The sequence below is a fragment of the Orcinus orca genome, chromosome 11 (assembly GCF_937001465.1).
Source record: "Orcinus orca chromosome 11, mOrcOrc1.1, whole genome shotgun sequence".
In the NCBI taxonomy this organism is placed as follows: domain Eukaryota; kingdom Metazoa; phylum Chordata; class Mammalia; order Artiodactyla; family Delphinidae; genus Orcinus; species Orcinus orca.
This window is the reverse complement of record NC_064569.1, coordinates 29,123,795-29,141,190: the sequence shown is the minus strand read 5'-3', so window position 1 is coordinate 29,141,190 and position 17,396 is coordinate 29,123,795. Positions and strand designations below refer to the sequence as shown.

General features: G+C 35.0%; 1 long non-coding RNA gene and 1 pseudogene across 1 annotated transcript; one reads left to right on the top strand and one right to left on the bottom strand.

Moving 5' to 3' along the window:
* Window positions 1–259: 259 nt before the first annotated feature.
* On the top strand, window positions 260–5,726 carry LOC125960479 (uncharacterized). The gene is made up of 2 exons (XR_007470160.1): window positions 260–3,799; window positions 5,483–5,726. It is a non-coding gene; the product is annotated as an uncharacterized LOC125960479 (long non-coding RNA).
* Window positions 5,727–7,042: 1,316 nt separating this feature from the next.
* On the bottom strand, window positions 7,043–14,808 carry LOC125960447 (casein kinase II subunit beta-like; annotated as a pseudogene).
* Window positions 14,809–17,396: the final 2,588 nt, after the last annotated feature.

Genomic DNA, 17,396 nt, shown 5'->3' with positions numbered 1-17,396 from the left:
TCATTTAAAAATATTTTCCATTTTAACCATCAGTATGTGTGAGTATACCACAGACTATCTCTGAGAGTATGCTTTAGCATTGTTTTCTTTTTTGTTGTTTCAAAACATCATGTAAGTATAATTTTTCAGACTTTGAGTAGAAAAGATATTGCAGTTGTGTGTGTGTGTGTGTGTGTGTGTTTTCTGTGCTTGTGAGAGCAAGAGAGACAGAGACAAAGACAGAGAGATACTAAGGATTGTAAAGGTGGCACAACTATCTCATTTTCAGTTTTTAGCTATATAAAGAATCAAAGTACTAATTATATTCTGAAAAATCAAAATTATGCCCTAAATGATACAAATTATAATTCATAAACTTAATATAATTTATTATTTTTATTCTCAATTCACTCAGATAATGCACATATAATTATAGGGCTACTATGCAAGGTTCTTTTCAGAACAGCAAGGACTAGATGATTTCATAGCAACTAATTGTAATGCAATAATTCGGGAAGTTTTCTGAAAGCACAAATTTGAGTATGTTAAAATAGTTTCAAATTTTATTTTCCTTGGACAAAAGCTTCTTTTACAGTGCAAATGTATTTTAATTATAAATCTACACTTAAAAATCATATTAAAGGGAAACTATTTTTACTGATACATGCCAGGGGGCAAATAATATTAATGCTAAATGCATACCTTTTAAGAAAAGAATAAAATGGACTATGATATGTCTTTGTTTAAGCACAAAGTTCCAAAGCTCTCCAATTGTCCTTTGGATGAAAGTTGAATCACAGTTTCTTTACTATAGAATCAAATCTGAGCATTTCAAGAGGTAAACAGTGATTCTTTGATGCCTTACTTCAAAGCATTCAGAGGAAATTAATCAAATTAATCCATCCTTCTTTCCACTGGTAACAAAAATTATTCACTGCTTTGGACTCAGGGCATTTCACAAGACCCTAATGAGTATTGGGAAGGAAAAAAAAAGTATTAAATGGTGGCATTAAGAAGGAGACTGTAAAGCACTGAATATTCTTTTTTTTAATGCCAGATTGGAAATGTAATTGAGTGAAGCAGGCCCCGGGTGGTTGGAAGCATTGCAAAGTGCATGGCCCGCCTAAAGGTGGCAGCTGCTACCCAGCAACCATGGATCATTGCCACATTGGAATTCAGAACCAGGTTTGGCAGATATTCCAGTGTTTGTGGAAAAGAAAGAAATTCATATTTTAATGTGAGCTCTCTAAATTTTTGAGTGTTGATGTTAACCAAAAAAAGTCCTTGTGAGCTGAATCAAATAAGTCAGGAAGTTCCTCCTTGTTAAATGAAAAAGCATTATGTACTTGACCTTGGTCTTGCCCCTCCCCAATTTTAATCAAAGTCCTTAAAAGCATTTAGAAAATATTTAAGTGACAATTATTTCTTATGTCAATTTTTCCTTGAGGAGCATCAAGAGAAAAATGTATTTCCTTCCAAAAGCCATTGGTTGAAGACCAAGCAACTCTAATCATTTGGCTAATATGATTGTTTATATATTTCCCAATAATCAAATAATTGTTCTCAGTTGATAAAGGGGAAGAGTATTTAAAAGGTTATTTTTAAATTACAGCAATACAGGTATTTTTTGAAACAAAGGGATATTGCTTTCAATACATTTTTTGCCTAAAATAGATGGTCTCTTTCCATATCTCTTCCAAATCTCTGAACGAATTCTCACGTTTTTTCAAAATTGTTGCTGTAAGCATGGTTAAATTATATCACGTCTATAGCCAGACTCTCATATTCTGAATCCAGTTCTGATGTTGCTAGCTACTTCACCTTGTGTGTCTTACCCAAATTTCTTGAGTCCCAGGTTCCTCATCTAGAAAATAATGGTCATTTTGGGATCAACTTCAGAGGCTTACTATGAGGATTTTGTAAGGAAATCTTTAAAGCTATCAGTGATAGAAAGTGTTCCATACATCTTAGTTATCATTATGTCCTTTGAAGTCATTCTTTTTTCCTGGTTTACATGGAAATACTGCTGCAGATGTCAGAAGACACATTTTTCTCCCACCTGAAACATTGCACATTTGTAGCAACCATCTTCATAGAGGAAAACAGAATTCTTATTCACTGCTGCACATATTTAATGTATTTGTGAGATCACTCTACCCCGTTTCTGGTCTTTATAAAGTTATCATAAAATTATAAGTGTCTTTGACAATTATCTAGTTACTAGACACAAAAGTATGAATACATGGGAACTCAGAGAGACTGAGTGATTTGCCTGGGATAAATAAATAAGAAGGTGGCAGAACCGGGACTAAAATTGTGTTTCTTTGTTTTGCTTTCATTATATATTTCTATCTAAATATATTTAAGTTGAAATTATAAATATTAAAAAAATTTGAATGCCTTAATTCATAGACTTTCTCCATTAAATTGGAAAGAAAAGGCTACATTAACAAGAGAAAACCATTATTTTTATAGGGAAATTTTGTCAATTAAGCTGCAGTATGCCAAACATCTGTGTACCTGTCAACCAATTCTACATGATTGACATAGTTTGCATTCATATACAGATATTCCTGCATTTTGAGATCTAGTTTTACACATTGACATTTTAATATAAATGATCAATAGAAAATCATATTCCATGGGCATCATGAATGAGTCAACAAATTTATTTGGCTTACTCTAAATAAATATTTCTTAAATGTCACATTTGCACAGCATTAAAAGTTTTAAGCAAATACTCGTGAAGCATGCCCCGTGACACTGATGATTGAATATATTATCTTGTCTCTTTCTAATGAAGAAAACAGTGTAGTTGCCAACTTTATATGAACTAAGGGAAGTTCTCTGACCACATGAGATGTCATTTCAAAATAGATTTCCTTTGGAAGGATGATATTATGCTAAAATAATATGAGATTTATTTTTATTGCCCACTAAAGAACTAAGGAAAATACAATGCCATGGAAATTGTTATTTTAATGCTGTATTCAAAAGAATAAAAGTTAAATATAGAACTTTGAATTGCTTTTCTTCTCTCCTCACTGGTAGTATATGTTCGTATTCTGGAGATTGGGAAATTCAACTTCACACAACACATCCAGCTAATGAGATTGCAGAAACATTGTGCTCTCCATCATTTCCTTATCAGTGACAGTCCATTAAAAGCTCTAACCCCATGAAGTGAATTTCAGTTTTAAACTTTTGCATTCTGAAAACGGTCTTCCCAAGACCATTAATAGATAAGATGGATGCCACATTTGTTGACAGTTCAAGATACTTTTACCCTACTAGAACTGTTTTGAAACCAACAACAGACCTATTATCTTCTTTTACACAGAAATTTTATAGTGCTATTTTAGTGAATTGCAAAACTCTGAAGGAAATTTTACTTTTATTTACCTGTGTTTTTGTTTCCTTACACAATGCAGTAAAATATGTACAATGTGTGTTTGTAGTCTACATGTGAATTGCATCCTTTCAGAAAAATTGAATAGGTCTACTAAAAACAATTTTCCTTTCAAGTGTGGCATGCTTTGTCCTTCTGAGAACAGAAAGATGATGATTTATTCCTGGATTCTTAATAGTTTTTGTTGCAATAAGTTAGTCATGATCACAATTGAATGTCAGGATTGTAAAATAATCAAAACAGCCTTTCCAAACTTAGTGTGGAGAAACTGAACAAATGCAAGCACAAAGATATGACTTCACCTCCTGACAAAGAAGGAGGAGGAGATTCCTGCCCAGACTGATGTCCCAAAGAAACAACCATGATTGTGAGGCATGGCATCCAGGGGGAGTTAAAGTCTTACTATTTTAGGTAATTTTTAAAATTGAAAATGTGTACAAGTTTCCTTCCATGAATGTAGTTAGAACATGTCAAAAAAGAACGGAATTCAACTCTCTGAATTCAGTCTCAGAGGTTTCAGAAAATAGTAGGGATAGTCACCTGAAGCAATTAGGCTTTTGAGAAGAATGCATATGGGCCACTGCTCTAGCTGTCCCTGAATGGGGACTGGAGACAAGGGCACAAATCTAGGTTTCCGGAGCTGTCCAATCAATAACTAGTGCCTTTGAAATATAAAATTCAGGAAACAATCAATGTATACTTAGGATTATTTGGTGATACAAAAAGTGCAGAAATAAATATGCCTGGAGATGGAGATAAAGCTACTGATCTACAGTGCACAGAAAACTGGATACACTGAGTAGAGTGACAAATACATGGTGTGCTGAAGAGAAGAGCTGTGTTGTCCTGTCAGGTACTGAGATTAAAATCTGTTTACAAAAAATAAATAAATAAATAAGAAAAAAAAACTGTTTACAACATTCAGCAAAAGAGGGTTGGCTCCCTTTGGAAATTTATTTGTACTTCAAAGGATGCTAAATAGAAACAGGATCGAAGATATGTTTGAAAGAAATATGCTGTATTTGAAGTGAAATCATCTCCCATCTTTAGTGAAAATAGCTCCATAATATCCCAGAAGCCAGGAGCACTATAGAGAGATTGTTTGGGTGGAATTACCAAATACACTTACTTACATTAAATTAATATCAGTAATAGTCAATACACTTTGATCATTTTCTATGTATAGTAGTATACTTTATGTGGCTTATGTTATTTAATCTCTTCAATTAATCTATGAGGAGTCACTCAATGTTTGTCAACGTCACAGATTAATAAATTGAGTTTAATACAGATTAGGTATGTTTTCTCAAGATTATGAAACTAGAAAGCATCAGAATAAGAGTTTTCAAACCCTTATTTAGCAAGGCAGTATATACTTCCTAATGCATATGATTAAGAAACAAGTTATCTCATACTTTATGTATATGTTATTTGATACTAAGAGACTCAGTCAATCCTTCTGAGGGTACAGGTAACGGTAAACGCTTTTTCTTTCCACCCAAAAGCTTCAGATAAAATGTTTTTAAGTGAATTGACTGTAAATAAAATTTTAATTTTATCTTAACAATATGCTAGAAAGATAGTTTTAAAAGTTTTTCATAATTCAAGATGATTTATATAATTTATATAATGTTCACATTAATTAAAACATGGTAACTGGGGTACACGTATGGATAATTAGAGTAAGTTGGTAAGCTAAATATTCTGTCTAACATAGATTATAAATTTGAGTAGACAAGAAAAATATGTTGCAATATCCATTTGAGCAACAGCAGCTTCTTATTACAAACACCATGCTTAATATAACTATCCCTAGATATAAGTGAAAAATATCGATTATCACAGTTTTGCTTTTTGCTTTTTTTAGTAAACAAAAGAGATATTAAGTTTCAGAATGATGAGCTCAACTTTCTTATTCCATGTGTCATTAGGATGTGGTATATAAATATTCTCCAACTTTGCTCTATATCTTCACAACAAAGTGCAATGATAAACTAATGCTTTGCAATCTGAAAATTACATTTGTCACTTTTTTCCTCTAAGGGTGTCAGATTGAAAAACCCTTCTCATTTATGATCTGTGCTTCAATTACAGTTGAATTCAAGACTACATGAAAGAACTTGGTGCTGACAGTATTCAGTTTTCACATGGATATGGTTTTCCAAGACACCATAGTTTTCTGCTCCTTGTCCTTACTCATCTGTCTACTTGCCTCTTAGATTAAATATTTTCAACAAATATGCCTATTTGAAAGGGTCTTGTTTGAATTTTAATGTTATTATTTTGCTGCCCCATTTATACCTTATACTTAAATAAATTGCTTCTCCCCACTGCTGTAGCTTGTTACAAAGTCTCCATTGTGGATGACAAAAATGTTTCATAATATCTGACCCTGAGGTGGCTAACATGATTCCAACACAGTATCTACAGGATAAATCCAAGCACCTCAAGGATAGATAGGTGTAGAAAGATCAAGTTAACAAAAACTAACACTTATAATATGAAAAAAAAAACTAGAACAACATGCAGTGCTTAACAAAATAATATACTGAGAAGAATATGAATATTACAATGTCTATATTTGTTGTCACTCACATAGAAGTATGGTGTTATCATTAGTCATTGAATTAGCCTAACTAGATTTTGATGGCTAAGAACACTCTCCAAATAGGCATCTTGATTTTTTCCACTGAGATGGGATTGGAATTTCAGTTCTCCAACTAAGAGATGTTTTATATCAACCCAACTTGACATAATTAGCCAATTCTCAATTTAATGTGTCATCCAATCTCTCCCCACTGATGTTCATAAATTTTGTATACACTCTGATTTCATTGGATTATTCATTATTTTTGACTTGACTCTCTATTCCAAGGGAAAAATAAAAGGTTTTATAGTACATTATAGTAGTTGCTAGATCATATACCTAAATTTTAGCTTCTTTTCACATTTATAATCATAAATCTATTAAATTAATTTCCAGAACATTTTGAAATATAGGTGGATTGAGATACACATTCTTGTCATGTTTAGATACGTCTGTTGGTACTTATGCTTTCTTTGAATTTTATTAAACATTGAATTTATTTTACCAAGTATAAAAATATATTCTCTCTTAAGATTTAATTGCTATTTACTAGTGATATTTGAGATTTGCTTTTTTTAAAATAATGCGAGTCAGTCTGTGGTTTGACACAGCAAAGTCCATTTCAACTTATAGCCCAGAACTATTTAAATAATATGAGAATTAGTTGATTTTAGGTATATGAAAATTTCCTTTCTAAAGACCTGTGATTTTTGTACCTTTCAACATGGTAGTTCTTGTAGATCTTTTTAAAAATTTCTTCATTATTATGGTACTATTCAGTATTCTTCTCATACATTAATCAATGATGCTAATGTATCTTAATATAAATAATGAATTTTATTTAGTAATTAAATAAATTACCATAGAATTATTTTCAAAATACCTTATGATTTTACAACATTTATATTAGGAGTCATCAAGCTCTAAAATATTTTTCCTGAAGAGATCTGGCAAGATTTTATATAAATTTTTAGTAAATGCTTATTTTTGCCTTTTTTCTACTTTATTTCATATTCACATCACAATAATGACTCTTCTAATTTAAAATATAAACCATAGAGATTTCCTTAAAGGTGGCAGGGGAGGACTGGAACTGTCAAAGACAGAGTGACAGGTGGGGTTGGGAATAAGTGAACGGTCTTGACAGACTCAAAGTTGCTGGCAGCTTGGAACTGCACCTGGTAGGACAGTGGATGGATCTTGCAACTGTACACTTTGGACATAAACTGGTTAGTGGGCTGCTTGGGCCGGCATTCAGCATGCACCATGAAGAGCAATGTGAGGGAAACTGGTACCCAAGTAGGGGCCTTCTGTGTGGTGCTGCCTCGATGGTGTCTTAGGTGTGGAATTGTCCATGCACTTGGGGCAGTAGAGCTTCACCAGGGCCTCACCTGGGGTGTCAGAAAGGCTATTGGAAAGCATTGGCTTGTTCTCACAGTGCACGTGGGGCAGTAGCCGAACTCTCCCTGCTGGTACTTTTCCAACATCTGGGCGGTGCCATGGTTTGTGAGGATATAGGTGGTCCGGGTGAACCCATACAGCATCTTGGCTGACTGCTTAATCAGGGTTCTCTGGTTGGGGTTGTCTTCCAGCTCTTCATCAGGCTCCAGGTCCAAGATCATGTCTAGAGCTTGTCTACAGTGAGGCACCTGCTCATTGAGTTGACTGAGATTAAATTTGCCCTGGATGGAGTCTTCATCCACTTCACAGAAGAATTCATAGTCATGGAGCCCACAGAACCAGTATAAATAACACTTCCTGATGTTTAAATCATTTTTTTAAATTTGTCATTTATTTTTCCTTACTGATTTCCTGATGCTTCTTTGTCTCTGTAATTTTGCTTTCTTGAGTGATCATAAAAGTCTTTGAAAGTTAGGGGTCTTTTTTTTCTTTTGTTTTGCAAAGCATGTCATGATTAAAATGACATTATTTTAATGAATTAATAAATAAAAATATAATGGGAATGATATTTTTAATTTCTATGTACTTTTAAGTGTTTATTGAACATAGTATCGGTAAAGACTAGTAACCACATCAAAAGAGTTCAGCTCAATGGATTGATTTCACATGTCAGAAGATACCTGCTTAGTCAGACTCAGATCAAAAACAGAATACCAATAACCTAGCACATTCTCATCTCAGTAAAAATTGTTCCACTTAACTGCTCTCATGACTTCTAAAACCAGAGATTCGTCCTTTTTTTGTACTTAGTATTGATAAATTATGCATTATGCACATTATAGATGATCAATTCCCATTGTGTGAGTATTCCACAATTTTTACGGCTTCTCCTATGAGTGGATATTTATGTGGATAGCACCCAGTTTGGGCTTACAAATAATGCTATAATGAATATTCTAGTGCATGCCTTTCAGTGAACTTATGAATGCACTCCTGTTGGGTTTAGGTATATATATAGGAGTGGAGCTGATTATCTTTGGAACTGTGTATCTTCAGCTTTTGTAAATACTGCAGTTTTTCAAACTGTCCTTATGCTTGAGGTTTTTTTTCTATTGATACCATTTTTTTTTAGTACATCTCTATTGGAGTATAATTGCTTCACAATACCATATTAGTTTCTGTTGCACAACAAAGCAAATCAGCCGTATGCATACACATGTCCCCATATCCCCTCCCTCTTAAGCCTCCCTCCCATCCTCCCTATCCCACCCTTCTAGGTCACCTCAAAGCACCGAGCTGATCTCCCTGTGCTATGCTGCTTCTTCCCACCAGCCAACTATTTTACATTCGGGAGTGTATATACATCAATGTTACTCTCACTTTGCCCCAGCTTCCCCCTCCCACCCCATGTCATCAAGTCCATTTTCTATGTCTACCTCTTTATTCCTGCCCTGCAACTAGGTTCATCAGTACCATTTTTTTTAGATTCCATATATATGCATTAACATATGGTGACATACTTCACTCTGTATGACAGACTCTAGGTCCACCCACCTCACTACAAATAACTCAGTTTAGTTCCTTTTTATGGCTGAGTAATATTCCATTGTATATATGTGCCACATCTTCTTTATCCATTCCTCTGTCGATGGACACTTAGGTTGGTTCCATGTCCTGGTTATTGTAAATAGTGCTGCAATGAACATTGGGGTGCATGTCTCTTTTTGAATTATGGTTCTCTCAGAGTATATGCCCAGTAGTGGGGTTGCTAGGTCATATGGTAGTTCTTTTTTTAGTTCTTTAAGGACCCTCCATACTGTTTTCCATAGTGGTTGGATCAATTTACATTCCCACCAACAGTGCAGGAGGGCTCCCTTTTCACCACACCCTTTCCAGCATTTATTGTTTCTAGATTTTTTGATAATGGCCATTCTGACTGGCGTGAGGTGATACCTCATTGTAGTTTTGATTTGCATTTCTCTAATAATTAGTGATGTTGAGCATCTTTTCATGTGCCTTTTGGCCAACTGTATGTCTTCCTTGGTGAAATGTCTATTTAGGTCTTCTGCCCACTTTTTAACTGAATTGTTTGTTTGTTTGATATGGAGCTGCATGAGCTATTTGTATATTTTGGAGATTAATCCTTTGTCTGTTGTTTTATTTGCAAATATTTTCTCCCATTCAGAGGGTTGTCTTTTTGTCTTGTTTATGGTTTCCTTTGTTGTGCAAAAGCTTTTAAGTTTAATTAAGTCCCATTTGTTTATTTTTGTTTTTATTTCTGTTACTCTAGGAGGTGGGTCAAAAAAGTTCTTCCTGTGGTTTACGTCAGAGTGTTTTTCCTATGTTTTCCTCCAAAAGTTTTATAGTGTCTGGTCTTACATTTAAGTCATTAATCCATTTGGAGTTTATTTTTGTGTATGGTGTTAGGTAGTGTTCTAATTTCATTCTTTTACATGTAGTTCTCCAGTTTTCCCAGCACCACTTTTTGAAGAGGGTGTCTTTTCTCCATTGTATGTTCTTGCCTCCTTTGTCATAAAACAGGTGTCCATATGTGCATGGATTTATCTCTGGTCATTCTGTCCTGTACCATTGATCTATATTTGTTTTTGTTCCAGTACCTTGCTGTCTTGATTACTGTAGCTTTGTGGTATAGTTTGAAGTCGGGGAGGCTAATTCCTCCAACTCCATTTTTTTTTCTCAAGATTGCTTTGGCTATTCAGGATCTTTTGTGTTTCCATATGAATTGTAAGATTTTTTGTTCCATTTCTGTGAAGAATGCCATTGGTAGTTTGATAGGGATTACACTGAATCTGTAGATTGCTTTAGGCTATATAGTCATTTTCACAATATTGATTCTTCCAATCCAAGAACATGGTATATTTCTCCATCTGTTTTTTGTCATCTTTGGTTTCTTTCATCAGTGTTTTATAGTTTTCTGAGTACAAGTCTTTTGCCTCCTTAGGCAGGTTTATTCCTAGGTATTTTATTCTTTTTGCTGCAATGGTAAATGGGAGTGTTTCCTTAATTTCTCCTTCTGATTTTTTGTTGGTGGTGTGTAGGAATGCCAGAGATTTCTGTGCATTAATTTTGTATCCTGCAACTTTATCAAACTCATTGATTAGTTCTAGTAGTTTCCTGGTGGTATCTTTAGGATTTTCTATGTATAGCATCATGTCATCAGCAAATAGTGATGGTTTTAATCCTTATTTTTCCAATTTGTATTCCTTTTATTTCTTTTTTTTCTCTGATTGCCATGGCTAAGACTTCCAAAACTATGTTGAATAAGAGTGGCGAGAGTGGACATCCTTCTCTTGTTCTTGATCCTAGTGGAAATGCTTTCAGTTTTTCACCATTGAGTATGATGCTTGCTGTGGGTTTGTCATATATGGACTTTATTATGTTGAGGTAGGTTCCCTCTATGCCCACTTTCTTGAGGGTTTTTATAATAAATTGGTGTTGAATTTTGTCAGAAGTTTTTTCTGCATCTACTGAGATGATCATATTGTTTTTATTCCTTAAATTGTTAATGTGGTGTATCACATTGATTGATTTGCATATATTGAAGAATCCTTGCATCCCTGGGATAAATTCCACTTGATCATGGTGTGTGATCCTTTTAATGTGCTGTTGGATTCTGTTTGCTAGTGTTTTGTTCAGGATTTTTACATCTCTGTTCATCAGTGATATTGGCCTGTAGTTTTCATTTTTTGTGATACCTTTTTCTGGTTTTGGTATCAGGGTGTTGGTGGCTTTGTATAATGAATTTGGGAGTGTTTCTCCCTCAGCAATTTTTTAGAAGAGTTTGAGAAGGATTGGTGTTTGCTCTTCTCTAAATGTGCTCTTCTCTAAATGTTTGATAGAATTCGCGTGAGAAGCCATCTTGTCCTGGACATTTTTTTGTTGGAAGACTTTTAATTATGGTTTCCATTTCATTACTTGTGATAGGTCTGTTCATATTTTCTAATTCTTCCTGGTTCAGTCTTGGAAAATTGTACCTTTCAAAGAATTTGTCCATTTCTTCATGGTTGTCCATTTTATTGGCATATGGTTGTTTGTAGTAGTCTCTTATAATCCTTTGTATTTCTGCAGTGTCTGTTGTGATTTCTCCTTTTTCATTTCTAATTTTATTGATTTGTGTCCTCTCCTTCTTTTTCTTGATGTCTAAGGGTTTATCAATTTTGTTTATCTTCTCAAAGAACCAGCTTTTAGTTTTATTGATCTTTGCTATTGTTTTCTTCATTTCTATTTCATTTATTTCTGCTCTGATCTTTATGATTTCTTTCCTTCCTCTGACTTTGGGTTTTCTTTGCTCTTCTTTCTTTAGTTGTCTTAAAAGTAACATTAGATTGTTTATGTGAGATTTTTCTTGTTTCTTGAGGTGAGATTGAATTGCTGTAAACTTCCCTCTTAGAACTGCTTTTGCTGTGATGCATAGGTTTTGGGTCATTGTGTTTTCATTGTCATTTGTTTCTATGTATTTTTTATTTCTTCTTTGATTTCTTCAGTGATCTCTTGGTTATTTAGGAGCGCACTGTTTAACTTCCATGTTTTTTTGTGTTTTTTACAGGTTTTTTCCTGTAATTGATTTCCAATCTCATAGTGTTGTGGTCAGAAAAAATGCTTAATAGGTTTCAATTTTCTTAAATTTACCGAGGCTTGATTTGTGACCCAAGATGTGATCTATCCTGGAGAATGTTCCATGAGTACTTGAGAATAAAGTGTATTCCATCACTCTTGGGTGGAATGTTCTATAAATATCAATTAGATCTATGTGGTCTATGATGTCATTTAAAGTTTGTGTTTCCTTATTAATTTTCTGTCTGGATAATCTGTCCATTGGTGTAAGTGAGGTGTTAAAGTTCCCTACTATTCTTTTGTTACTGTCGATTTTTCCTTTCATGGTTGTTAGCATTTGCCTTATGTATTGAAGTGCTCCTATGTTGGGTGCATAAACATTTATAATTGTTATATCTTCTTTTTGGACTGATCCTTTGATTATTATGTAATGTCCCTCCTTATCTCTTGTAAAAGTCTTTATTTTAAAGTCTATTTTATCTGATACAAGTATTGCTACTCCAGCTTTCTTTTGATTTCCATTTACATGGAATATCTATTTCCATCCCTTCACTTTCAGTCTGTATGTGTCCCTAGGACTGAATTAGGTCTCTTGTAGACAGCATATATATGGGTCTTTTTTTGTATCCATTCAGCCAGTCTGTGTCATTTGGTTGCGGCATTTAGTTTATTTACTTTCAAGGTTATTATCGATATGTATGTTCCTATTACCATTTTCTTAATTGTTTTCGGTTTGTTTTTGTGGGTCTTTTTCTTCTCTTTGTGTTTCCTGCTTAGGGAAGTTTCTTTAGCATTTGTTGTAAACTGTTTTCATGGTGCTGAATTCTCTTAGCTTTGGTTTGTCTGAAAAGTTTTTGACTTCTCCATCAAACCTGAATTAAATCCTTGCTGGGTACAGTAATCTTGGTTGTAGGTTTTTTTCTTTCATCACTTTAAGTATATCCTGCCACTCCCTTCTAGCTTGCAGGGTTTCCACTGAAAAATCAGCTGATACCCTTACGGGAATTTCTTTGTATATTATATTTTTGTTTTTCTCTTGCTGTTTTTAATATTTTTCTTTGCATTTAATTTTTGTTAATTTGATGAATATGTGTACTGGTGTATTTTTCCTAGGTTTTATCCTGTATTGGGACTCTCTGTGCTTCCCGGATTTGGGTGACTCTTTCCTTTCCCATGTTAAGGAAGTTTTCCACTATAATCTCTTCAAATATTTTCTCAGACCATTTGTTTTTCTCTTCTTCTGGGACGCCTATAATTTGAATGTTGGTGCATTTAGTATTGTCCCAGTGGCCTCTGAGATTGTCTTCAATTCTTTTCATTCTTTTTTTCTTTATTTTTCTCCTCAGCAATTATTTCCACCATTTTGTCTTCCAGCTCACTTATTCGTTCTTCTGCTTCCGCTATTCTTTTACTGATTCCTTCTAGTGTATTTTTCATTTCAGTTATTGTGTTGTTCATCTCTGTTTGTTCTTTAGTTCTTCTAGGTCTTTGTTAAACACTTCTTGTATTTTCTCAATCCGTGCTTCCATTCTATTTCTGAGATTCTGAATCATCTTTGCTATCATTACTCTGAATTCTTTTTCAGGTAGATTGCCTATTTCCTTTTCATTTACTTGGTCTTGTAGGTTTTTACCTTGCTCCTTCAACTGTGACATATTTTTTTGCCATCTCATTTTTTTTTTTTTTTTAATGAGTAGGTTGTGTTCCTGTTTTACTGGTTGTTTGGCCCGAGGCTTCCAACACTAGAGTTTGTAGACTATTGAGTAGAGATGGTCTTTGTGCTGAGATGAGGAACCTCTGGGAGACCTCACTCTGAAGAATATTCCCTGGAGTCTGAGGTTCTCTGTTAGTCCAGTGGTTCAGACTCAGAGCTCCCATTGCAAGAGCTTCCGCCCGACCCCGAGGTCATGAATCAAGATCCCACAAGCCATGTGGGGCAGCAAAAAAAAGAGAAAAAAAAAGAAGAGTAACAAAGTAAAAATAAAATTAGACTAGGAAACTAACAGACTTATTAGAAAGAATGTAAAAATAAAAAGATATATGAATCAACAACTGGAGTGTACATCAGTACCCTATAGTAAAAAAGAGGAGGAGGGAAAAGGAAAAAAAAAGGTGAGGGAGGGAAGGCCTTGACTGTGGAGAGCGAGACCTAAGCAAGGGTGAGGTTTGGGTGGTGTATGGGGCCGATGCTCAGGACCCACAAGGCTGGAAAATGTCCTGAGGGCTGTGGGGGATGGGGCTTATACTCAAGGAACAGTAGGAACCCAGGCGTGCCACCCATCCCTGGTCTCAGAGGGTAGGGGACCTCACCTGGGAGCCCAGCAGGGGCAGAGCAAATGCCCTCCTCTCCTCTCCTGCTCCTCTGGTCTGGGGTCTGGGAGGGTCCCTCCTGCCTGCCTCTCTGATCTCCCAGGCCTCTCTCCTATGTCCCCAGGACCAATATGGTAGGGGGAAAAGGGGGCCTTGGAGGGCAGGGGACCAGCCTGGGAGCTCAGCAGGCTCCCTGTGCCCAAGTGAGTAGGGTAATCACCCTCTGCTCCTCTCCTGATCCTCGTGGATGGCCCCTCCTTTCTGCCACTCCTGATCTCCCCAGCCTCCCTCCTATGTCCCCAGGACCCAGGCAGCCTGGATGGGGCTTTGAGGGGAGGGGGAATTGGCTTGGGAACTCAGCAAGCTCCCCAGCACAAGGGACGCCAATGCTGTCTGGGCTACACTTCTCCCCCATCAGTCTGCCTACATCCTACTCGTTCACTCTGAGGTTCCTCCTGTCTCCTTGGGGGTCAGAGTCCCCTACCAGTGGCTGACAGGCACCCTAGTTGTGGGGAGAAGCTAACTCTGTGTGTTCCCACACCGCCATCTTGACTCCTCCCTTGTGCTTGAGTTTTGAGGTACATAATTTACTTTGATATTTATAAGAAATCTAAAAACTCAGCTTTTATTTTCCTATTTACACAAACTTTCAGAAATGTGTGTTTTAACTTCAAAATATTTTATCACATTTTGTTATAATTACTAGTTTTATAACATTGTGGTAAGAAAATGTGATGTAAACCCTTATAATTTATCTGTTTTCAAGTGTGTTGCAATTTATTTTAAAATGTCCAAAGTATGTTGGAAAAATAGGAGACAGAAAGTGGATAGAGTGAGAACATAGTTACATAGAAAGAACAGTCTACAGTTTAGTAGTTAAATGACCTCAATTTCCTTTTTCTATTATCTTCTTGTTATGTTGAAATTTTTTCCTTTTTCATACTATCATTGATTTCTTATTAACTTCTTTTTTACCTTCTTATCATTTTTTTCTAACACTCAATGGTTTCAGACTAATCATATCCCTAATTTAGACTGGTATATTTGTAAATGTCAATTGACATTTCTTTCATTCTTCATCACTTTTTAAATAGTTTTTGTATATAATTTTTTTTTCATTTTTATCAAACATTTGGGTAATTTGTTTCTCTCTGTGTACATGTAGTTATTGCATCTTTAAAACTCAGACTTTATACTTTTGCTTTTGATACAGGAATTTAACCAAAAAAAGGATTATTGCTGTGACATTTATAATCATATTAATGTTTCTTGTTGTCTTAGGGCCTCTAGTGTGGCTGTAATTTTTAGATTTTGTTTTTTGCTTTCCTAGCAGTATTTTTTAATCTCACCTAAACCCATTTTTGCCTCATTATTCCTTTCTCATTCCAGCCTGTTCTTCCCATCTAATTAGTTATTGCTGTTTTATAGACATTATGTATTTTTATGTGATTATGACAACAAAAGTTTTCCTGAAATTCCTCCTAGGTCATTGAGTGTTTTTTTGACACATGTGTACTGGGCTCCTATTTTCCAAAAATGATTCTAGGTCTTGGGGACTGATCAACTAGCAAGAAAAACTTGAGTTCTTACACTTGAGGAACTTGAATTCTGACAGGGGCAAGGGGGGCAATCAATAAAATATTTGGAAAATAAAAGAATAAACATAGTAGATAAAAATTCGTGTTATGAAAAAAATCTAACAGACCAAGAGTTTTCATAGTACATTGGGGCAGTTGATGTGGAGTGGTCAGGTGTGGCCTCTGTGAGGAATGAAATTGAAGGAGTAAGCCAGGCGATTATGTGGGGAAAGCCATTTCCAGACAAAAAAATATCCTGTGCAAAAGACTTAAGTCAGGTCTAGTATAAAATACATCTTCTCACCATTGGAAAAATATTACTTTCACGTACATTTGCATCTTTACACTGTCAAAGTATCATTATTTAGTTTAATACAGTCTTTGCTCCAATTATCACAAACAAATGTAGAAATGCATTACCTCTTCTTTGGATGAACTTAATCTGGATACTTTATCACAATATTTTAAGGTATATCATGAACTACAATTTGTTAATATAAAACTTAAAGAGCCAGTTAAAAAATATGAAGTTGATTTTTTATCATTAATTTAGAACAATTTTACATGCTTCCAATTAATTTAGAGATTACCAAAAAAGGGGCATTTAAAAAGCATTGATCTTCAGAAAACCTTTACTAAGTAATTATAAGCTCTTAAGATCACTTTCCTTTAGGGCTTCCCTGGTGGCACAGTGGTTGAGAGTCCGCCTGCCGATGCAGGGAACACGGGTTCGTGCCACGGTCCGGGAAGATCCCACATGCCGCGGAGTGGCTAGGCCCATGAGCCATGGCCGCTGAGCCTGCGTGTCCAGAGCCTGTGCTCCACAATGGGAGAAGCTGCAACAGTGAGAGGCCTGCGTACCGCCAAAAAAAAAAAAAAAAAAAAAATCACTCTCCTTTGGAAAGGAAAGCATGTGTTCTTTTGTGTAATCCATCTTAAACTTTAAAGTTTTTCATTCTGGGCAAAAGAAGTTTGCTCAATATTTTCCAAAATAAATATTTCTAGATGCACAGTAAGTTAGCAAAAGACGAGAATTTAAGCTATGTAAATTTTGAAAATTTTAGTGGATTATGTTTGTCACTAATTTCTAGTACTGAATCCTCTCACTAGATCTTTTTAGAACTGTATTTAGTTTTTTGCTGTTGTTGTTTCTTTTTTTTTTTTTTTTTTGCATATTGCCTTTATTTTGCAGAAAATGTTTTGCTCATTGTCTTTGGCTATTTTTTTCAGAAGAAAAATATTGCCATTGTATGTTTAACAATACAAGAGGCAATTACATATGCTCAAAATAAACACATTCTATTGGGCAGAACAGTGAAATTTCCATTGCAGTTAAAGTCTGTTGTCCTCAACTATGAATTTATTATTTTGTCCCTAACAGCTTAACTATAAGTATGATAGCTGTCACAAAAGGGACCTGAAAACTACTCTGAAGAAACAAGGAATGCAATTGAAAGTATGCTTTTTATTTCACTAAATAAGACGAGTTGAGTTTATTAATTCTAGTGTGTCAAATCTTCTATATTCTGTAAGAGACACAAAAAAATAAGTTTCTGGA